The sequence below is a fragment of the Molothrus ater genome, chromosome Z, assembly GCF_012460135.2.
Source record: "Molothrus ater isolate BHLD 08-10-18 breed brown headed cowbird chromosome Z, BPBGC_Mater_1.1, whole genome shotgun sequence".
In the NCBI taxonomy this organism is placed as follows: domain Eukaryota; kingdom Metazoa; phylum Chordata; class Aves; order Passeriformes; family Icteridae; genus Molothrus; species Molothrus ater.
In genome coordinates this window covers 32,353,999-32,372,570 of record NC_050511.2, presented here as the reverse complement: position 1 = coordinate 32,372,570, position 18,572 = coordinate 32,353,999, and the positions used below count along the sequence as shown (strand labels likewise).

The 18,572-nt window shown below is 36.6% G+C and overlaps 1 protein-coding gene across 2 annotated transcripts in view; it reads left to right on the top strand.

The window, feature by feature from the left end:
- Positions 1-18,572, top strand: part of BNC2 (basonuclin 2) — a 230,050-nt gene that overhangs the window by 13,193 nt on the left and 198,285 nt on the right. The window lies entirely within an intron of this gene.

The window sequence follows — 18,572 nt, the reverse complement described above, 5'->3', positions numbered from 1 at the left end:
CATATCTAAAAACATTATACTTTCCGCTTGGAAATGTCTCCAGAAGCTAACTCTGTGGTCCTTAAAACAATCAGAGTCCTAAATAATTCAATCTTAAAAATTGTCTGTATCTTGCTTTATCTACTATAAATGCATTTTTCTTATATTATCTTTAATAATTTCAGGTAGCTAACATACATAGCCTCTTTATATTTTTAAAGCATGTAATTGATTAATAAGGAATTTCATTTTGAATTATGAGTAGTATCAATTGTTAACTGTTTATGCTCTTTGAGACTCACTGAAAAGAATGGCAAAACCATCAGTGGTGCCACAGTACCAAATAAAATATGTAAATTCATAATTTTTTAAAAATATTGCTCTTATTCATGATATTCTTCAGATTAGAATTCAGGGTATTTTTCCTTCTGCTACCATATTGTAGATATGGAAATTGGCTTCTAGAAATTTAGGTATCCAGGCCCCAAGAGTATAGAAATTCCTGTAGTTTAAAATACTAAAAAATAAAGTGAGGGTTTGAAAATGCTAGCTGAATTTCAGTGTAGGCTTTTGGGTCAACTTTCTATAATATAGTTAGGGGAAACATGTTCCCAGAATTCTACTTGGACCGAAATATGTTTGCTGGTCACCTCTATAAGGAACAGTAGTGCGAGAGCTTTGCACTAAGTTTCATTTGTGATAGTCATTGACTACCATGAAACCACTCAAAATGTGAAGCATTATTTGCTAGATAGATATGGTCTAGAAAGTCACTGTCTTGGTGAAGATAAAACCTTGCTGTAATTATTAAAGTCATTATTAAAGCACTAAATTCGGTCATTGGTTTTTGCAAGTTGTTGCAGCCAATGCTTTTAGCTCCAGAAAAATTTTAAAATTACATCTCTGGAACTGGATGAAATGCTCTCCATCTTCAGAAGTGAAGTTACTGTGCAGATGTTACAGCAGTGCTGTAATTTCCGTACAGTCAATTACAGCACACTTGCTCATATAGATAGCTGTAATTCTGTTGACTGAAGAAAAGTGTTATGAGAGTACAGTTTTCTGAAACAAGGTATATCAAAACAAATACTGATATATGCTGTAAGGAAGCATCATTTAGCGGTGTGCAGAATTTGATGTCCAATGCCTTTTTTGTCCATTGTGTTCAGGGAAAGATAAGTTCTGTTCATAATTGAAAATCTCAAGGGAAGCCAGGTATCAGCATTATACCAACTTTTTTAAAAGGAATGGATAGTTAATTAGTTTGTAGTTTAAACTGAATTTGTTTGTGTTAGAGATTTCAATAGGAATGAAAGGGAGAATATCTAAATAAAATGATGAATAAGTGGGGTCTGTTCTCAGCCTCAGTACCTCTGTCTGAGGTACCACTGAGTTGAACCACTGGTCATTGTGAAATTCCAATCAAAATGCAGATAAGTTTAAACATAATAAGGTGTTGCTGTGTTTCCAGGACTGTAAAGAAGACTTTAACTGACAAAGAAGCTGGAGACTTTCAGTTTATTTTACAGCTAGTTTAGGAATTTCAAATCAAATGAGTGGTGCTGCTTGTAACAAAGCATCTGCAAAGTGTGTCGTGTGACATTGATATTCTGTGTTCAAGAAGTTTGATGTCAACACAGCTGTGACTTACCACTTTTAGCAACCTTCTCAACTGGGAATTAGATAAAATACTTTTAATTTGGGCATGAGGTTGGGTGAGAGTACTGGGACAGGAGTATAATTTCAGATGCTATTAATTTTCATAAAATAACATTTGTGTGCTTTGTCTTGCCAGATACTCTACAATGCTTTTCCTCATTTCATGTGCCAGGCTGTTTTTATGTTATCATTTCCTTCTCTGCTGTGTTTATCTTTTCTGAAAATGGTGAATGTAAGCTATTACTGACTGGGTGGGTGGCACACATTTTCACAGTAACTTTTAAAACACAGAGCAAGCATTTTATTTGGGTTTTAAAAACCACTGAGAGAACTTAATGCAGCTGCTTTCATGGCATCAAAGTGAAACATGTAAAAATCTCACTTTCTATTCTAAATAACCTTAGGGCTGTTGAGTCAGATATTTCTGGGTTGACATGTTTTGCACAGGAGTGACAGTGGCATTGAGTATATATAGTAAATCCTAGTGTTCCACTGAATCTCTTCACTCTTTCATGAGCTTCACAGGGTACTCATCCTTAACAAAATGTCAAGTTAAAACATGTCACTTTGCCATAGTTGAAATTACTTACTTGTTTTTAATCAAAAAGCAACTCTTAATGGGCTGTTTTACTGTAGGCAGTAAGGAAAGGAGCTTTTCAGTTTAGCAGCAAGTAGTTCCTCTGACCCATTATTTGCTGTCATTTCTACTTCTCATCCAACAATGTGAAGGAGATTAAAATCTGAGCATGCTGAATCAAGATGCTGGTGCTGCAAATCCTACACCAAATAGGATTAATGTTTTTAGGGAAAGCTAAGATTTTTTTAATGCATGTCTTTCTATACTATTTAGGAGTAGTCCTGAGTTTCCTAGGAACTTTACGGTATCTGTGATATCTGTTGACAGAAGACACTGCTGATAGTAAAAGTGATTTGTGGTACAGTGCCTCTTTGATTTTAGTTTTCCCAATCTCAGGATGAATCTAAGATGAGAGGTGCCATATATTCAACATAATCCTTGGATCATGTCCTGTGAAGTGGAAGGCTTTCGTAACCTTAGTCACATGCTCAGGCTGCACAGGTTCAATGAATTTAGTTCATATTCTTTTTAAGACTGAAATGGCTCTTCAGTTTCTAGGCTAGCTAATAATCCTCCTCTTAACTATGCTGTACATATCACAGATGGTGCTTGACAGACTAGTCAGTGTCTCAAAGGTCACCACAACACTATTAGCTAGATCACTATGCCCTTTGTTTCTTGAGGATGCTTCTGCTACAGTACTTGTTTCTTGAAAAAATTATAGGAGTAAACTTTGGGGTTTGTTCTAAAGGGAAACCTTAACCGCTTCTCTCCTCACCAACAAGTGCTTCAAATATGGAGGTTTTTGTTGTCAGTGAAGTGCTCTGAAGTTTGGCATTCTGCTAATCCAGGTATGGTCGGTGGTCTAGTCCTGTTCTTTGCTGTTCTTTTGTGAGAAGATGTAACACTGAGAATGACTGATATTTTAATTTTTTTATTATAGCTTCCTTTTAGAGCTTTCATTGTGTTTTGAGGGCTTATTACAGCACCTGACAAAGAGGAACATTTAAAGCCTTCTAGAAATTCTGGTGTCCAAAGCTGTATGTGTTCATTCAGTGTAGTTTGAAAACACTGAAATGACTAAAGGGTGTTTTCAAAGCAAATAGGAAAAAGTGAGGCTTTAAACACCATTGTTGTTGCTTTATTGAAATATTTACAACCATAGCCATAAAAATCAGCACACCTTTGTCATAGGTGCAGAAACATACCGTGAAAAATCTCATTTCTGTTTTGGGTAATGCATGTTTATGAATGTATTTTACAGCAAAAAATTTATTATTTCTACCTTGTAACTAAAAGTTTGCACTTGTGTGTTATATTATTTTCAAGGCCAGGCTCAGATTTGGAGAGATAGCTTGCAAATTCCAAAGCTACATTTTTTTGATCTGAGGCAAAGGCACTTCCTGAGGCAAGTTCATCTATACTGTTTATATAACTCTTACAATTTTTTTGCTCAAACTGATTGTGCAATGTGAGTCTTAATTTTAAAGTTTTCATATTATATGACTGACATGTTGCTTTTTCTGTTGCATTTAAGAAGTCAAGTGAAAGTATAGTCTCATAGAAATATTTTGTAGTCATTTGTGCATTTTCAGTAATACATGTTCAAGTACTTCTATGCTTCATTTTTTTTGGTGGGCACTTTAATTTATTTTGGATGTCTTGTTTCTGTAGTCTCCTTTTTTCCTAATTTATTACCTTTGATACCAGCTGAAACTCCATTTTTATATATTGTTTTAATTTGTTTTGTTTTTATGTTAGCAGTAGGAATTGCATTTGTCTGTCAGTCAACAAATACTCAGGAAAGACTTGATCTCTTTATGGGATTTCCATTGGTTTCCAGATAGTTAAACCATTATTAGAATTTAAAATTATTTTGCGAAGTGAGCAGTGCCATCCTGGATGAAAGAAATTTCCCATATACTAAAAATAAATTGAATACAATGGATGTCATTTCCAAACAGAAACACAAATGTTCTTTTGTAGTACATGATCTCTGTCATACAGGGAAGCATGCTGTAGAAATGATTTTTTATGTACATGAAATATACATTAAAAAAATGCAAATTCATTTAGCAAGCAACTCTGTAAATATTTTTAAACTACTTTTCCAGTGTAGGAAATTTCCATTTTAATTAGATTGCTACAGGTTAATAGAGGGATGTGAGAGATGCTGGAAGTTAATTTGTATCCAGGCAAACTCAGCTAATTTCTTATATCTTTATACTGCTGCATCTCTTTTTCCATCCTCTTACTCCTTTAAATTTCAAGGTTCCAGGAATATCAAGAAAATACTTAATATTTCAAAAAATATTCAGTCTTCACACAACTATTTGAATTGGCATTTCTTAGTGTCCTTGTCCCCACCCCCCGCCACACAGCTGTCACTAACGGAGGAAAAGGACTGGGGGGAGGGAATGAGGGAGCCCTGCTAAAATCGTGTCACGTAGCACTAATTCATCTGCTCTCATTAGAGTGAGCGAGGGACAGCAGTGATGGCCAAGAGCTGCACTCCACACATGACACACGAACAGTTTGGGGAATAGAAAATTGCTTTCTCAGGAAGCCCAGCCAATTAAGGACTTGACCATATTGAATGTCAAGTGTTAATTTAGGTTTTTCTTCATTTTCCCAGTAGTAATGCGGGTCCTGTGATGAGCAAATACATGTCAAGTAAAAGTTGATTGCATGAAGGACCTGGGTATTATATGTCACTGACAAGTCACAAATGTACTCTAGTCTTTTAACCCCTTAGGTGAGTCTAGAAAGGAGGGGAGGGGAGTAGTGGAGGGGGATTAAATGTACTATAATGATAAGAATAGATAGCTTATATTAGGGAGAAGTCTGGATGGGACAGACAGGATTAGAAATTTGTGCAAGAGGCTAGGATGCAGACTTTCTGCAATCAGTGCACATATGTGGTACCTTTCTGGGTTATAATTAATAAACAGACCTAAAGACCCCCTCAGGATCCTTTCAGGTTTTAAACAAGCCTATGAAGCATGCATGTTATATCCTTCATAAGGTTTCATGCAAGGAGAAGGAAAAGAGGTACACAGTGCCAAAAATATGAAGTGCTCCTTAAGGGATTTTTGTTTTGCAAGAAAATAATTTTGCATTCTTCATGGAAAGGAAAATATGTATTTCCAAGTTCTTTGTTTTAAAAAAAGTAACCAGAAAGAAAAGACAAAGCACCCATATGAGAGAATGAAATTATGAAACATTTTTCAGTCAAAACTAGATTTATTTTCCAGTTTCTGTACTTCACCAGGTTAATTTCACAATTATCAGAAATCCCCTGAAAGGCCACCTACCCTTATCTTATGTGGTTCCTGCCTCTACTATGGAAGCAAGGGATGGCAAAGGCGGTAGTACTGAGGTCCATTTAAGTGAAGTAGCATTTCCATTTACTAGATGTGGCTACTTATGTATCATCTATAGCATCTAATTTCCATTCATCAGCATATTATTTACATACGAATGTTCTGAAATTAAGAGAGTGTCTGTTTCTATTGCAATTGTATAATTGACCAAAAAAAATTTCCTACAACAATATATGTGTTGTGTAGTACCAATATAAGGAAATATAAATGGCAATTATGCAAGCACCTAGAAAGTTGTCCATGACTATTTAATTTAAGCTGAAATGGTACAAGACACTTATGCTTTCCAGGAATTTTTAGAAATTATTTCCTCTGCCTAAAATTTGTTTTGTTTGTTAATATCTAACCTACAGATGGGTAACTGTTTGAAGCTGGTCAGAAAGCACTATATCTTTTTGTAAAATATTACTGAGCTGATCCTAATTAGTACATGTTATACCTATTGCTCCTTCGGATTTTGCTTCTCTGCATTATGATGAAGATATTTATGTGGCAAGGTACACTGCCCCTGTCCATGATATATATGTTCAATTGACATAAACCAGACTTCATTCTCATGCGGGTAGCTTGACACTTTAAATTAATGCAAAGTTTACCAATAAATATATAAATTAAAAAAAAAACAACTTGAAAGAGACAAACAAAAGCAATTTAGCTTTGATCTGTTTTCTGGGCTGACATTCACTTCTCTCTGCATATGAAACAGTGTTGTCTGTGTAATTGAAACAAACACATCTTTTGTCAAGAAATAGTTTCAAGATCCCGACCTCAAGCAAATCAATAATACTTTTCTTATGACAGTTCCACTTCAAGTTTGCATAGAAGCTCCTTATACATACATGCCATCTCAAAATAAACCCAACTTACTTCTCCCTCCCCAGCCTCCTCTCCTTTGTATTTCAAGTAGCATCTGTAGATCTCAGCTGGCATTTAGAACGGCATTTTAATCGTGGCAGCTTCTCTTCTGCTAGGTGTGCAGAGGGATTTTGCCAAGTTTCCTTAAACTAAATTCCGATGATGGCATCTCAGGTTGCTGATTCAAGATTTTGCTGCTCTGTGGTGTCACTTTTGACGGATGGCACCTAATGCAATCAGCCACCACTAAGGCAAGGCCTTCGTTTGACCAAAGGGTCCAAAGGAAAAAAAAGGAAAAAAGAAAAAAAACCCCTCCAGCCGTTCACCCAACAACAAAATAGGGCAGACTGTTCCTGAATCGCTATTTCCCAATGCTTTAGCAGAAGATGCCTCCCTTTGCGCATGTTTTTGATAAATTTAAGAAGTCAAATCACTGACACAGATGGATAATCCAAGTGTATAGGGTGAAGAGTTATAAATTAACACATTATTCCCTCTTAATGTGAAATACTTGAGAATGCATTTTCTCAGTCCCCTGACATCTACCCAGTGAGGGCTCGCATTGTACTTTTCAAGTGGCATTGATTTGTTAAAGCGCTGAATTAGCATCTCAGGCCAGCTGCCTGTTCCACTGTTGTGTTGTTGGGTTCATTCTCTTTCTCTCTGCCTTGCTTCCCGCTGCCTTGGCCACACACAGGGCTTCAGCCTGCTTACCCCAGCTTTTCCCCTCTGTTATTTTAGCTAATCCACACTCACCAAATGTGCCTTGCCGTGCTAAGTAAATTAACATATTTCTCATTGCATAAAGCTGCTAATATGCACGTGTGTGTATATCTGTGTGCACATATGTGTAATATTTTTTTTGGTTGGACTGGGGAAGGAATGAGCAGGGGGCAGAGGGGAGAAGGCTACAAGGATGAATGTATGCATTTATCAGCCTAATTCTCTATTGAAGTTACACATTGTTCTTGTATTTAATTTGTGTTGTGACGAGGTCTTCTGTACAGCAGCTGAGTCAAAGGGAAAAGAGGAGTAATATATGTCAAGTCAGAAAAGCTATTGAAATGCAATATTAAACTGCATACCTTAGGTCTGAATTTAAGAGCCTCTATTACTTTGTCTAGTTGATCATTAGTGAATGCCTACTTGGATCTAAAGGCAGTTTGTGCTTACATGTTTGTATTGAAATATGTTATTTATAACTGGATTTTTTAGTCTGATTGTTATTATCTGGTTTAAAGACTTTCTTATTCCCATCCTTCATTTCCTCTCTCAGCCTGTCCCTATTACTGCTGCCTTGCTATTCACTTTTAATATTTTCAGTGTAACTCCCCATTTTATATTTCTCATGGTGGCACCTGATTTGTAGCTTTGGCCTAATTGACTTAATTGCACCAGTAATATGTATGTTGCAGTAATGAAGATTATGTACATGAAATTAATATTATATTTCATTTAAGATGACTAATAAAATGCTCATATTTTTATCTGTTGTTCCTTGGCATAGATGAATGAGACTTCTAGAGTTGAGTAGTGAAATGACATTCTTGCATACTGCACATTCATTATTCCTGTATTATTTTGATTATCTTTTCCTTAGCATTTTTTCTGGTGATAGTTTAAGGTAATTTCCTCACAAAGCTTTGCTTCTGATAATGGGAATTTCAGGAATAATCAACAGAAATTTTCCTTTCTGTCTTTTTATAGCATGACAAATTCTGTTGTTTGGAGCACAGTACTTCTGGAAAACATTTTCTTCTTGCAGTGATACATTTTTCTAGACATTGGAAACAGAGTGTGAGCTGGGTTTGGAGTCTCAAATAAACTGAATAAGATCCATGTGGGTCATCTATTTTGTTAATATCCACTAGCATAATCTTCTAATAATTGTATAATATTTAAACTAACTAAGAGCCAAGTTTTGTTAATCTTAATTGCCATTATCACAAAGAGACATTTCAACTGCATCGAAGTCTAGATTAGGTTTGTTGCCTATTTATCTTTTTATAGGTTTTGCATCTATTGGGCTTCCAACACAGTCAAACCAGAGTATTTGCTATTTGCAAAACATATATCACTTTTCAAATATAGATTCAAAAGTGTTTTTTGCCTTGAGATGCCTACATTTAAAACCTAAACTCAACAGACAAAGATTAAAATAATGTCCTGTCTGAGTAACCAGTCCAGATTCCATAGAGTTACTTTCTGGTTGATAGGCGTATTAGATTTATGGCTTCATAGAGATGAGGGGATTAAACAACTATTGTCTTTTAAACTGTGCTGTCAGATGTGAACTGAAACCACCAATAGAATAGAAACAGAAGACAGTGTGTCTCAGTAGCATGTTATTACTTTCTTCAGAGTAAAGTGCAGTGCCGGTATTGCCACTGTAACTTAGTGCAAGCTGCAGAGGACAAACCAAGTGTGCCCTACTGTATTTACTTTATGTAAACCAGAGTTGCTGTGCTGATGTGCATCTGATACATTGTGGATGCAGATAGATAAATTTCTACTTTTTTAGGCAAAGACGGTCTCTGCACCATTGGAGACTGGTTTAATTGTGCAAGTGGTACACTCAGCTTAGGGGCCCTGCAAAAATGAATGTTGTGTAAGTGATCTCAGAGCACCTAGTTTCAGTTAAGGCATAATTTAACCTTTAATAAAGGTTTTTGTGGAAGCTTCTGGATGCTATTTGAGGAAAAGGTGAAATAAGAGTAAGGATGTACAGGACTAATGAAGAAGTACCAGCTAGAAATAAAGCTACTCACAATACAGATACCAAAAGTTGAAAGAGATCAGTGTCTCCTTCATTGTCCCAAATTTGGTTCAAATCTGCAATATCTGATCTTTCATATCTGCAAGTCATATCATGGGTTAAAATAAAGCTACACATACCATCTTGCCATAGAAAAAAGGGTAAGATATTTGGCATTTGTTGCAGCCACAGATTTTAAGCAGGCTCTTTCTTGAGGCTGTGGAGCAGTGTCCTGATTGCAGTTTCCTATCTTCAGTAGGATTATTCCTTGCACTGGTTGAATCGAAACCTCAGTTGGTGCTGTGCTCATGCCTTCTGTTGTCATATTAGAAATCTATGCAGTCTTGTCAGACTTTAAAATTCAATGGGAGCACAATAAAGGAACAAGAAAATGTGGAGAATGAACTACATCTGTAGATAATCTGACTATAAGCAAGGCTGGAGTGGTCATTCCATACAATTAAAAAGAAAATTTTAAAAATTCAGTTTATAAGAAAGACTTCAATTCAATTTTTATGAGACACACATTAGAACCTGGACTGACTAGAATGAGTAAGCTACATGCATTTGACTGGAGATATATATATATGACCCATTTCACTTTTAAGAAAGAAATAGTGTTAAATAAATCTGTGTCATAGTACTTTATTTCTTGTGGAAGCTAGCACCCAAATAGAGAACTAAGTTACTTCCCTGAGTACTATGGCAAAGTAGAAACTGTATTTCTACGTGACACACCTGTTTGTAACCAAAGGAACTGGTATGTCTTTGTAGAGAATTTAGTATGAGGTATTGCTATTGCTCCACAATTAAATTCTTCTGGTTTTTAATATATTTGTGCATCATTTTTTTGCCAAAGATGCCAGGATCCTTACGAGTCCCCAGTAAGGGGAACAGTTCATAACTGGGGCTGTGAAATAAGAAAAAATTATGAATGTCAGGTTGAACTGCAGCTCTTTTGTCAGACTCTTCTCTACATTTTAGTTATTGCACTCCACAAACCTCTTTTCAGTAACAATGATTCTTCACCTGCCTTCTGAAATGAATGTCAGTTGTGTCAGGCCATGATCTGGTTCCACAACCCTTAGTGATTTGAAATAGATGCAGGCATGCATATTGACTAAGTTTTCAGGTTGAGACCCTGATCTAATGTCATGATGGAAGGACAAAGGAAAGGAGTGCTGGTGGCCAGGCTTCAGATAAAGAGTCTTTCGTATGAACTGCCAAATTTCCTGAACACACTGTGTGAATATCTGTGTAGGAGTCAAAGGGGGTAGTTGATGGAAATAGCAGAGTTCATGTAGCAGTCTTTCTGTGCCCAAATTCCCTATTCCCAATTTCCAGAGCATGCAGCCATTTTCTAGCATGTCAAATAAAGGCTAGTTTCTTCCAGAATTACGCATTTGTATGAATGTTTCTACTAATTTTGCCTGGGAAGAAATCTGTATTGAACCTCGTGGGAGGACTTTGTGCAGATGGTGATGTGGGATCCCCCAGAGCCAGACCCTGGCCACTGAATAAGCTGCTTCTTCCAGGTCTTTGGAGGAACAGAAGAGTTGTACTAGTTTGATACCTCAGCATCCATGCCCTATGAACTCAGTAGAAGACTGTCGTTTCAGATGCTTCTCCAGAGATACAGGAACCTGAACAAACAGCCAGAAAACATTTAACTGAAGATGTGAATTCACTCATTTGCTGCCTTTTTTAGGACTCTGCAGCTGTCTCCTCTGGCACTAGCTGCTCCATTGATTCCAAATCCTAAATAGCAAAAGATTCTTATTGTTGTGGAGGAGGAGCAGACAGGCACCCAGATGTTAATTCTCTTGCAACTTTCACTGCGTTTTTGTTTGTGCTAAATGTCCATCCTCCTTGAAGGCATTAATGTGATTTATATTTCTTAGAGATACTACCTTAGCTTTTCAGTTCCAAGGAGTCTGTTTGCTTTCTTCAGACCACTATCTTACTTTCTCTGGTTTTGTGCCAAACTCGCAATACTCAAGGCAACCTCCCTCAGAAAAATGGTTGAACTTTTTTTTCCCCCACCCCGTATAGCCCTGCTTTCTCACATATCCTGTATGGGCAGAATTCTGATGGACTGGGTTGATTTTCTGATACTGTAATATCTCTTTTTTACCCTGTCAGCAATATAAAGGTTAGTGGAGCACAGATATTTCTAGACATTTAGTACCTGCTTGCTAACTTCATCCATTCTATAATTCAAGGATTCATCAATTAACTTAGAGAAAATATAGCTTATAAAATGCAAGCCCATGGACAGAACTTAATATGTCAGGATCGCAGGATATTTTCTTTCTCAGTGGAAAGAAAAGGATTATTAGGAACAGCTCAAACCAAACCTTTTGTGAAACATTTAGGAAAAAGTAAGATTCTTGGTATGCTGTAGAAGTGTGTACACAATGGATACCTTTGATGAACTTTCTACAGAGAGAAGCTTCAGTAGAGATCCTTTGTCTTTCCCAGATGGACATTTTGTCATCTGGCAGAATGTGCAGGGAAATATCACTTTTTTTTTCCCTATCCTGCATCATGTTAATTTTAACTCCTTGAGAAATACTGAGGGACCTGAAAAAAAATAGATATGGTGCCTCATAGTATCTTTCTAAGCATTTTGTTTTGTTTTGGCTGGCCTAATGGCTTCTTGGCACTTCTTTGTATTACTTCATGATGTCTAGAAGGTCAAGGGCAAATAAACCACTCCTAAAATAGAAAAATCAACTGATTCTGTAATTACACTGAAGTTGTATCTAAGTCAGTCCATGAGAATGTCTGTCTGAAGTGAAGGCAGGAGTGTATGACTGAAATTCTTAAGGTATATCACCACCCATAGATGTTCTGAGCTATGACTTAGAGAGCCATCAGCTTGTGCTGTATATACATTCTTAAATTTTTGTTGCCATACAGATGTTGATATGATAAAAGTCCTTATTTCAGTAGTTGCAAACAGACAATTTTTGCATCTTTTACTCAAAATTAAATTGTATTCTTCAACTCTGCAGCCCTGAAAGACCTCTTGATCCCTCTGCAGCATAGTTCTCTCCATCTGTAGTCTACATGCTCCTTGAGATTTGTGTCTAAGCTGCCTGTGAAAGATAATTAAGGGAGGCAGATCATATATCCTAGAGAGCAGTCTGTATCTGTTTATACACTCACTGTAAGAAAATTTTAGGCATCCATAGGAAAAAAAATCAGGTTCAGTACTGGTAGTCTAAATTACTTGGGTATATATTAGAACCAAGTGACAGTTTTGTCACAAGCAAATCTAAACTCTACTACCTCTCAAGTAAATTTTACTCCAAGGTGTTTTGCAAGCACTGTTTGTTTTGCTGCTTTTTTGAATGGATACTATACAGCAGAACTGTATGAAACAGGGGCAAATCTGCTCTGCTATCTACCCATTACCCTCCTTTCTCTCAATGGATATAGTAAAATAAGGAAGCCCCTCTAGCTGACTAGTCTGTGCTATAGTGAACTGTTAACAGAATAATTTAATGGAAGAGCAGGGATATTTCTTTTAGGTGAAAGACCATTAGGAAAGACTCAATAGAGCTGTATAAAGCAGAATTTAGTAGAAATTAGCAAGTGCTCATTATCAGAACTGCATGAGAAGAAACCTTTTTTAAATGAGAAGTGATTATAGGCACAGACAGGTCATATTGAGCACTAGAAATCCAGGGCTACTTGTCTGTATATGAGCTTGCAGGCATAGGTTTGTGGAGTTTACAAGCCTTCTGTATAAATGCTGAATACACTTATTCTAGGCGAAGTTAAAAGGAGGTCTTTTAAAATGATGGCAGGTCTTTTACAGTTCATGGGTTTGGGTCATTTAGCTGTAGAAAATTTTCTAAATTGCAGAGTGTACCTCTAAAAGAACAATTATGGATTTCTAGCAGATTTTTCAGAACAGAAAAACAGTTTCTGGGAACTCTGTGTTCTGAGTCACTATATTATCTTCCATAGACTAAATTTAAAGGATTGTTTACCTTCAGCTGTGGAACAGCTTTGACTGCATATATGCATGCTTTTGTCTTTGCTTCAAATTAAATTCCTCATGACCAGTTACATCGCTGTATTACATATTCATGATAAGCATAAAGCAAACTTGACTCTTTACATCCAAGCATATTGGAAAATACTTTGTTTGTGTAAGGAAGTACTTTTTTTACTTCCATATTGCCTAACACAAGTACTAATTGCGATTTAAATGAAGAGTCAAGATTATTTGCTGTAATCAGAAGGAAATTCTGCAGACACCAGAACAGTATTTGCAAAGCAGAAGCTTTTCTCCCCAGATTATCTACATCTTCACATCATGCCATAAACCAATCCATAACAGGGTGGAGATTATAAAAATCTGTTCTGTGGGCAATCTAGCCTATGTTTGTCCAATAGTGGATTTCTTTCTGTGAAGTATGTGGTACTAACCACTGTTCACTGCGGTTGCTTTGGCATTTATAAAATCTCTGACATTCTAGAAAACAGCGAATCAAACTTGAATTTCCTATAAACATACACTTTATTCAGACAAACCTGGAGTCAAGAGGAATTGCTGCTTTCTTTTCAATTCTGGAAACATGATTCTCAATGGGAAATCACAGAAAAATTATTTTAAATGCCAATGACACAAGACATTCTTCATCAGCAAAGCTGTTAATCTGTTGCAGCACTTGGATGTTGTGAATTGATGGTATATCATTCTAACCTGTGTTTGTTTCCCCTGACTTCTGGGTGATTACATGTGAAGATATGGTTCCAGATGTTATGATGTAGGAATGAGATACTATCTGACTAAAGCATATCCCCTGGGCCTTCAGATGTGGTAACCACTTTCTCTTCCTCCTCCTCATCTATATGCACCCTATACTTGGTGAACAAATGCTAATGTCTCATTCCCTTTGTAAACTCCTTGGGCAGAGGGACCTATCCTCTTGGGTCATTCTGTAAAGCATCTGTGGAACCACAATGGCATGTCAATAATTATGATAACATTATAATCAGTCACGAGGGAGTGCTAGTTGACTCTCATGAGTTACAATCAATGCTGTGTACTGCAGAACTAGGAATGCTTTTATCTCCTTATATGGTTTACAGACATCTGTAATAATGGACAGACACCTGTATAAGGGACATAACAAGAGCACATGGTATCAGTGGTATCAGTTCCCTTTTTAGAGCAAATGCCAAAATGGCTAAAGGTAAAGTTCCAGTTTTTTGAAAATGTTTCCTTGCTTGTTTGTTCAGTGCACTCTGTCCACTTAAAGCAAAGGTAGTTCAACTGCAGAGGAATTAAAGGGAGTAATAAAGAAGGGTAAGGATCACCAAAATTCTTTTTGGTGAAGTTGTCTCTGCTGCTTGTCACTCAGAAGTAAGTACAACAAAGTAAGTAAATTCAGGTCTTAGAACTCTGTGTTCACTGTTTCAAAATCAAAATGACAGGTAAAGACTTCTTGAGTTTTCACTGGTGCCTTACAGTTTTTGCAGCAATCCTGTTACACAAAAGCACTAACAAAAGGCAAATGAGATACTCAATGTTTTCCTATTGACATCATCATTCTTTGTAAATCATCAAGGAAATGCTTCTGTCTTTTCTTTTTTTCTTCCACTTTTCTTGAATTGCCAAAAAAAAAAAGTAGGCCTCATAGTCACTGGCAATTGGAAAGGTTGGGTGGGTTTGGGTTTTTGTTGATTTTTAATTTTTTTTTTCCTTGGATGGAAGAGGGTGTATAGTTGCTGAAAGGTCTTTGGATTTAAAGAGAAGACATTCAACAGTAACAATAGAGTATATGTTAAAAAAAACTGCTGGAAAATGTAGGAAAAAAGAAGACGGGGGAAGCAACCACCCTCTGGCAGATGTTCAAGTGCGTGTTGAGACAGAGCAGCAAGTCAGTGAAAGGCAGGAGTTGCCTGCTCAGTGTTGTGACTCTGCAGAAGTCCTGAAGTGACACATGCATCACAGGGCTGTCACAGTGCTGACACAGGCCAGGGGTCATGGTTAAGAGCTGGGTGTTGCTGGAGAAGGCTGAGGAAGCAGAGGTGGCCCCTCTGTGCTCTGTGTGTGGGTCTGTGTACTCCTTTCCCGTCAACGCTGGCCCAGCACAGCCAAAAAAGCGGTTCCTTGGCAGGGCTTAATGGCAGGATGATGTAGTCTGTTGTGACTAGTGCATTCCTTTCAGGTTAAACTAGGGAAATGGCATTGTGTTAAAATTCCAAGTCGCATGAATGTTTTATTGCCACAAGTGCATTCAGGCCTCAAGGGGAGTGTGTGTGGTGGGGAAAGGAGGAGGGAGGGTGACTTAGTGACTCGAGAACTATCAGAAGAGCACTTCCCCTGGAAAATTTTACCCAGCAGCACGAAGCTTACGGGCTGCAATAGTCACTTAGACAGGTTTCACTTTTCCTAAGCTGTGGCTGTTTAAAATCTCTCAGTCCAGACAATTAGCAGCTGAAGAAAATATGACAAGACACACGCAAAGAGATTGGGAGGTAGAGGGAAAGGAATGCACTAGGAGGGAGCTGGGTTGCCTTCTGTAAACTGCCAGACCTCTCCCCCATCCCCCTCCTGCTCTGCTGCCCCAGCCCATGGCCTGGGACAAGGAGGGGGAGGTTTTTTCCCCTCCTTGTCTGTTGATGGCCAGGAATGATCTGTTAACTGTACACCCCTGGCTGAGAGGCCAAAGCAGCTCATGGTACTGTATGTTACCATTACTACTCCCTCATTCCTTCTTACATTTTTTAAACATCTCTTTGTATTAATGGTTGACATGACTCAGGAGGATTTAATTTTAGACTGCAAAAGGACTAAGTAACAAAACATAACAATACTGCACATTTGTGAGATTTTATTTCTTTAAGGGAATAAGCTTATCCTTCCAACTGGCGTTAGTTGTAGTAATAACTTTTAAGCAAAGTTTAAACAGGACTGTTTAGTAGAGCAAGAAAAGGCAACTTGGAACTAGAGTCCTGCAGATACAGTCCTTGGAAAGAAAGTTTGTCTTGAGTCATACTTGATTTTTTCAGTATCTCTGTGTTTTTATATGGTCTCAGGCTACTCAAGTCATGTGCCATGTGTGATTTTTTAACGGATTTTTAAAAATAAATTACTGTGAAGTCTTCAGAGCTCTTTGTCGTATAAAATTATAGTATATGTAATACATTAATTGGTTTTATGCACAAATTACTGGTGATTAATGTGAACGTATTCTGTGTGGCTATGTATATGGAAGTGAAGTTGGAACCTCTGTGACATTTGTGGGTTATCTCAATCTCTAAAAATCAGACTATTTTTACAAAATTTAGACACCTGTATTTGGCCAGTTTTGCCATGGAATTTGTGCACATGTGCACACAAATAAGCCAACTCCCTTGGCTTTTTGCATGTACTCTTGGGAAATTACTGAAGTCAAAGAAGCAGCAAAGATGTAAATAAAGACTTATTAGGTCTCCCATGTGACAAAATGTTCTAGATATTTATATATATTTATCTAAACATCTTAGGGTGGAAAAATTCAGTATGCATATTTTTGTTTACAGAAAAAATGACACAAGTGATGTGATGGGTTTTAGTTTTGCAAGTGAGAAATGGCCACAGAGGTCACAGAGAAGATTTAGTGTCTTGCAGTCACTTGCAATAACCATGTCACTTCAAAGGTTGTCTATGGTCTTAAGTTATTGTTGCTCATGTTAGCATTTTTACTGCTAGATGGTTTCCTTTCTTGCTAGGGTTCATTCAGGCCATGTATTATGTAGATATATAATTGATTTCTGAATGATATGCTATCAGTGATATCAAACTTTGTATGCAGGAGTAAATAAAAACTAATGATGCTTAATACTGACAGGTTAGCATGAAAGCATGAAAACAGTGAAAGCCTACAGTACTTAAAATAAGAAAAAAATTAATGAATAAAAATAAGAGGAACTTCTTTTATCTTATGTAAGTATGTATATAGTCTCTCTGTACAGATGTACAATTTATTCTTCCAGAATTTTGAAGGTAAAAATTAGTGAAGTACATTTTAGCAGCAAAGAGAAACACAAGACTTGTTTGAAATGTTTCACAGTATAGAGCAGATGCACACACTGTAATTTCTTATTTTTCCCTGTATCTCCCAGAAAATCCAGTTATACTCGACATCTTTCCTTTAAAGAATGTAGCACTAGGAAAGAAAAGAAATCCCTAAACAACCTATAATAAACTATATCCTGTGTTATATATTGCATAAGAGCTGTTAGGACATCTGTATTTGGCTTTACGCTTAATTCTTCTGCTTGCATAAAATGAGAAAGCTTTATCAATTAAAGATGTTAATTTGATTACTTCCCATTTATGAAGGTTTAGGGCTGGTGTTTTTAAACAGTTGAATTGACAAGGCTTATGGAAGGTTATAAACTCAATAAGCAGTCAGCCATAAAGGAAAATAATGATTCATAGATAGAATAATTACTTCAAATTTAAGAAACCCTTATTAGCACCTTTCATAAATTCTAAACAATATGCATTTTTAATATAATAGAAGTTTCAAACTATATTCAGAACAAACTCACTAAGAGTTTGCGGATGATGGCCTGCAAATTAAAATTTTAAAATTACTCTTATTGAAGATATATGGTGAGTGATCTATGATCATATAATGTATGTAAATATATTTATGCTACTATAGGTAACTGTTAAAAGTAGTTTTCCAAGTCAATTGCAGAGAATGGTAACACACTTCTATAAACTGTGGTGAAGAGAATTTTGGAAATTCCCTGCAATCAGATTTCTCAAATGATTCTTAAAAGAGGTAATTTGACAGAAGGTCAAATTTAGCTACAGGTCTGATGTTAAAATAAAATAAAGATCTTTGATAGTTTTTAAAACAGAAGATGCATTTTCTCTGTTTGCAAAACAATGTGAAAGTACAACTAACTTTCTACGTAAAGCAGAGCTAGCACTACATTCATTTTGCAGTCTTGTCTCAGGGTGAAAAATGATAGAGAACCATTTTGATTTTAGTGTTATATTATGAAGGGAATAATTGCAATACACGATGGTTGGGAATTTAGGAAAATGCTAAGCATTCATTGCTAAGCATTTTTTGGATTTCCCAAAACAATGATACTGGTGTAAAATGAAGTCATTAAAATATTACATTTCAGATGAATATTTTTGCTTTTTGATACTTTGAAATACTCTAAGTTCAGACTTTTATACTTTGGCTTGCAAATATAAAGTAGAAATTAACCCTGTATTTTACACTGATGCTTCCAGTAGTTGGGTCATTGTGCCGCTGCCCTGTCAACCCCCAACCAAAAAAAAAAACCAAAAAAAAATTCCAAAAACTTAAACCAAAAAGAAAAAGGTAAT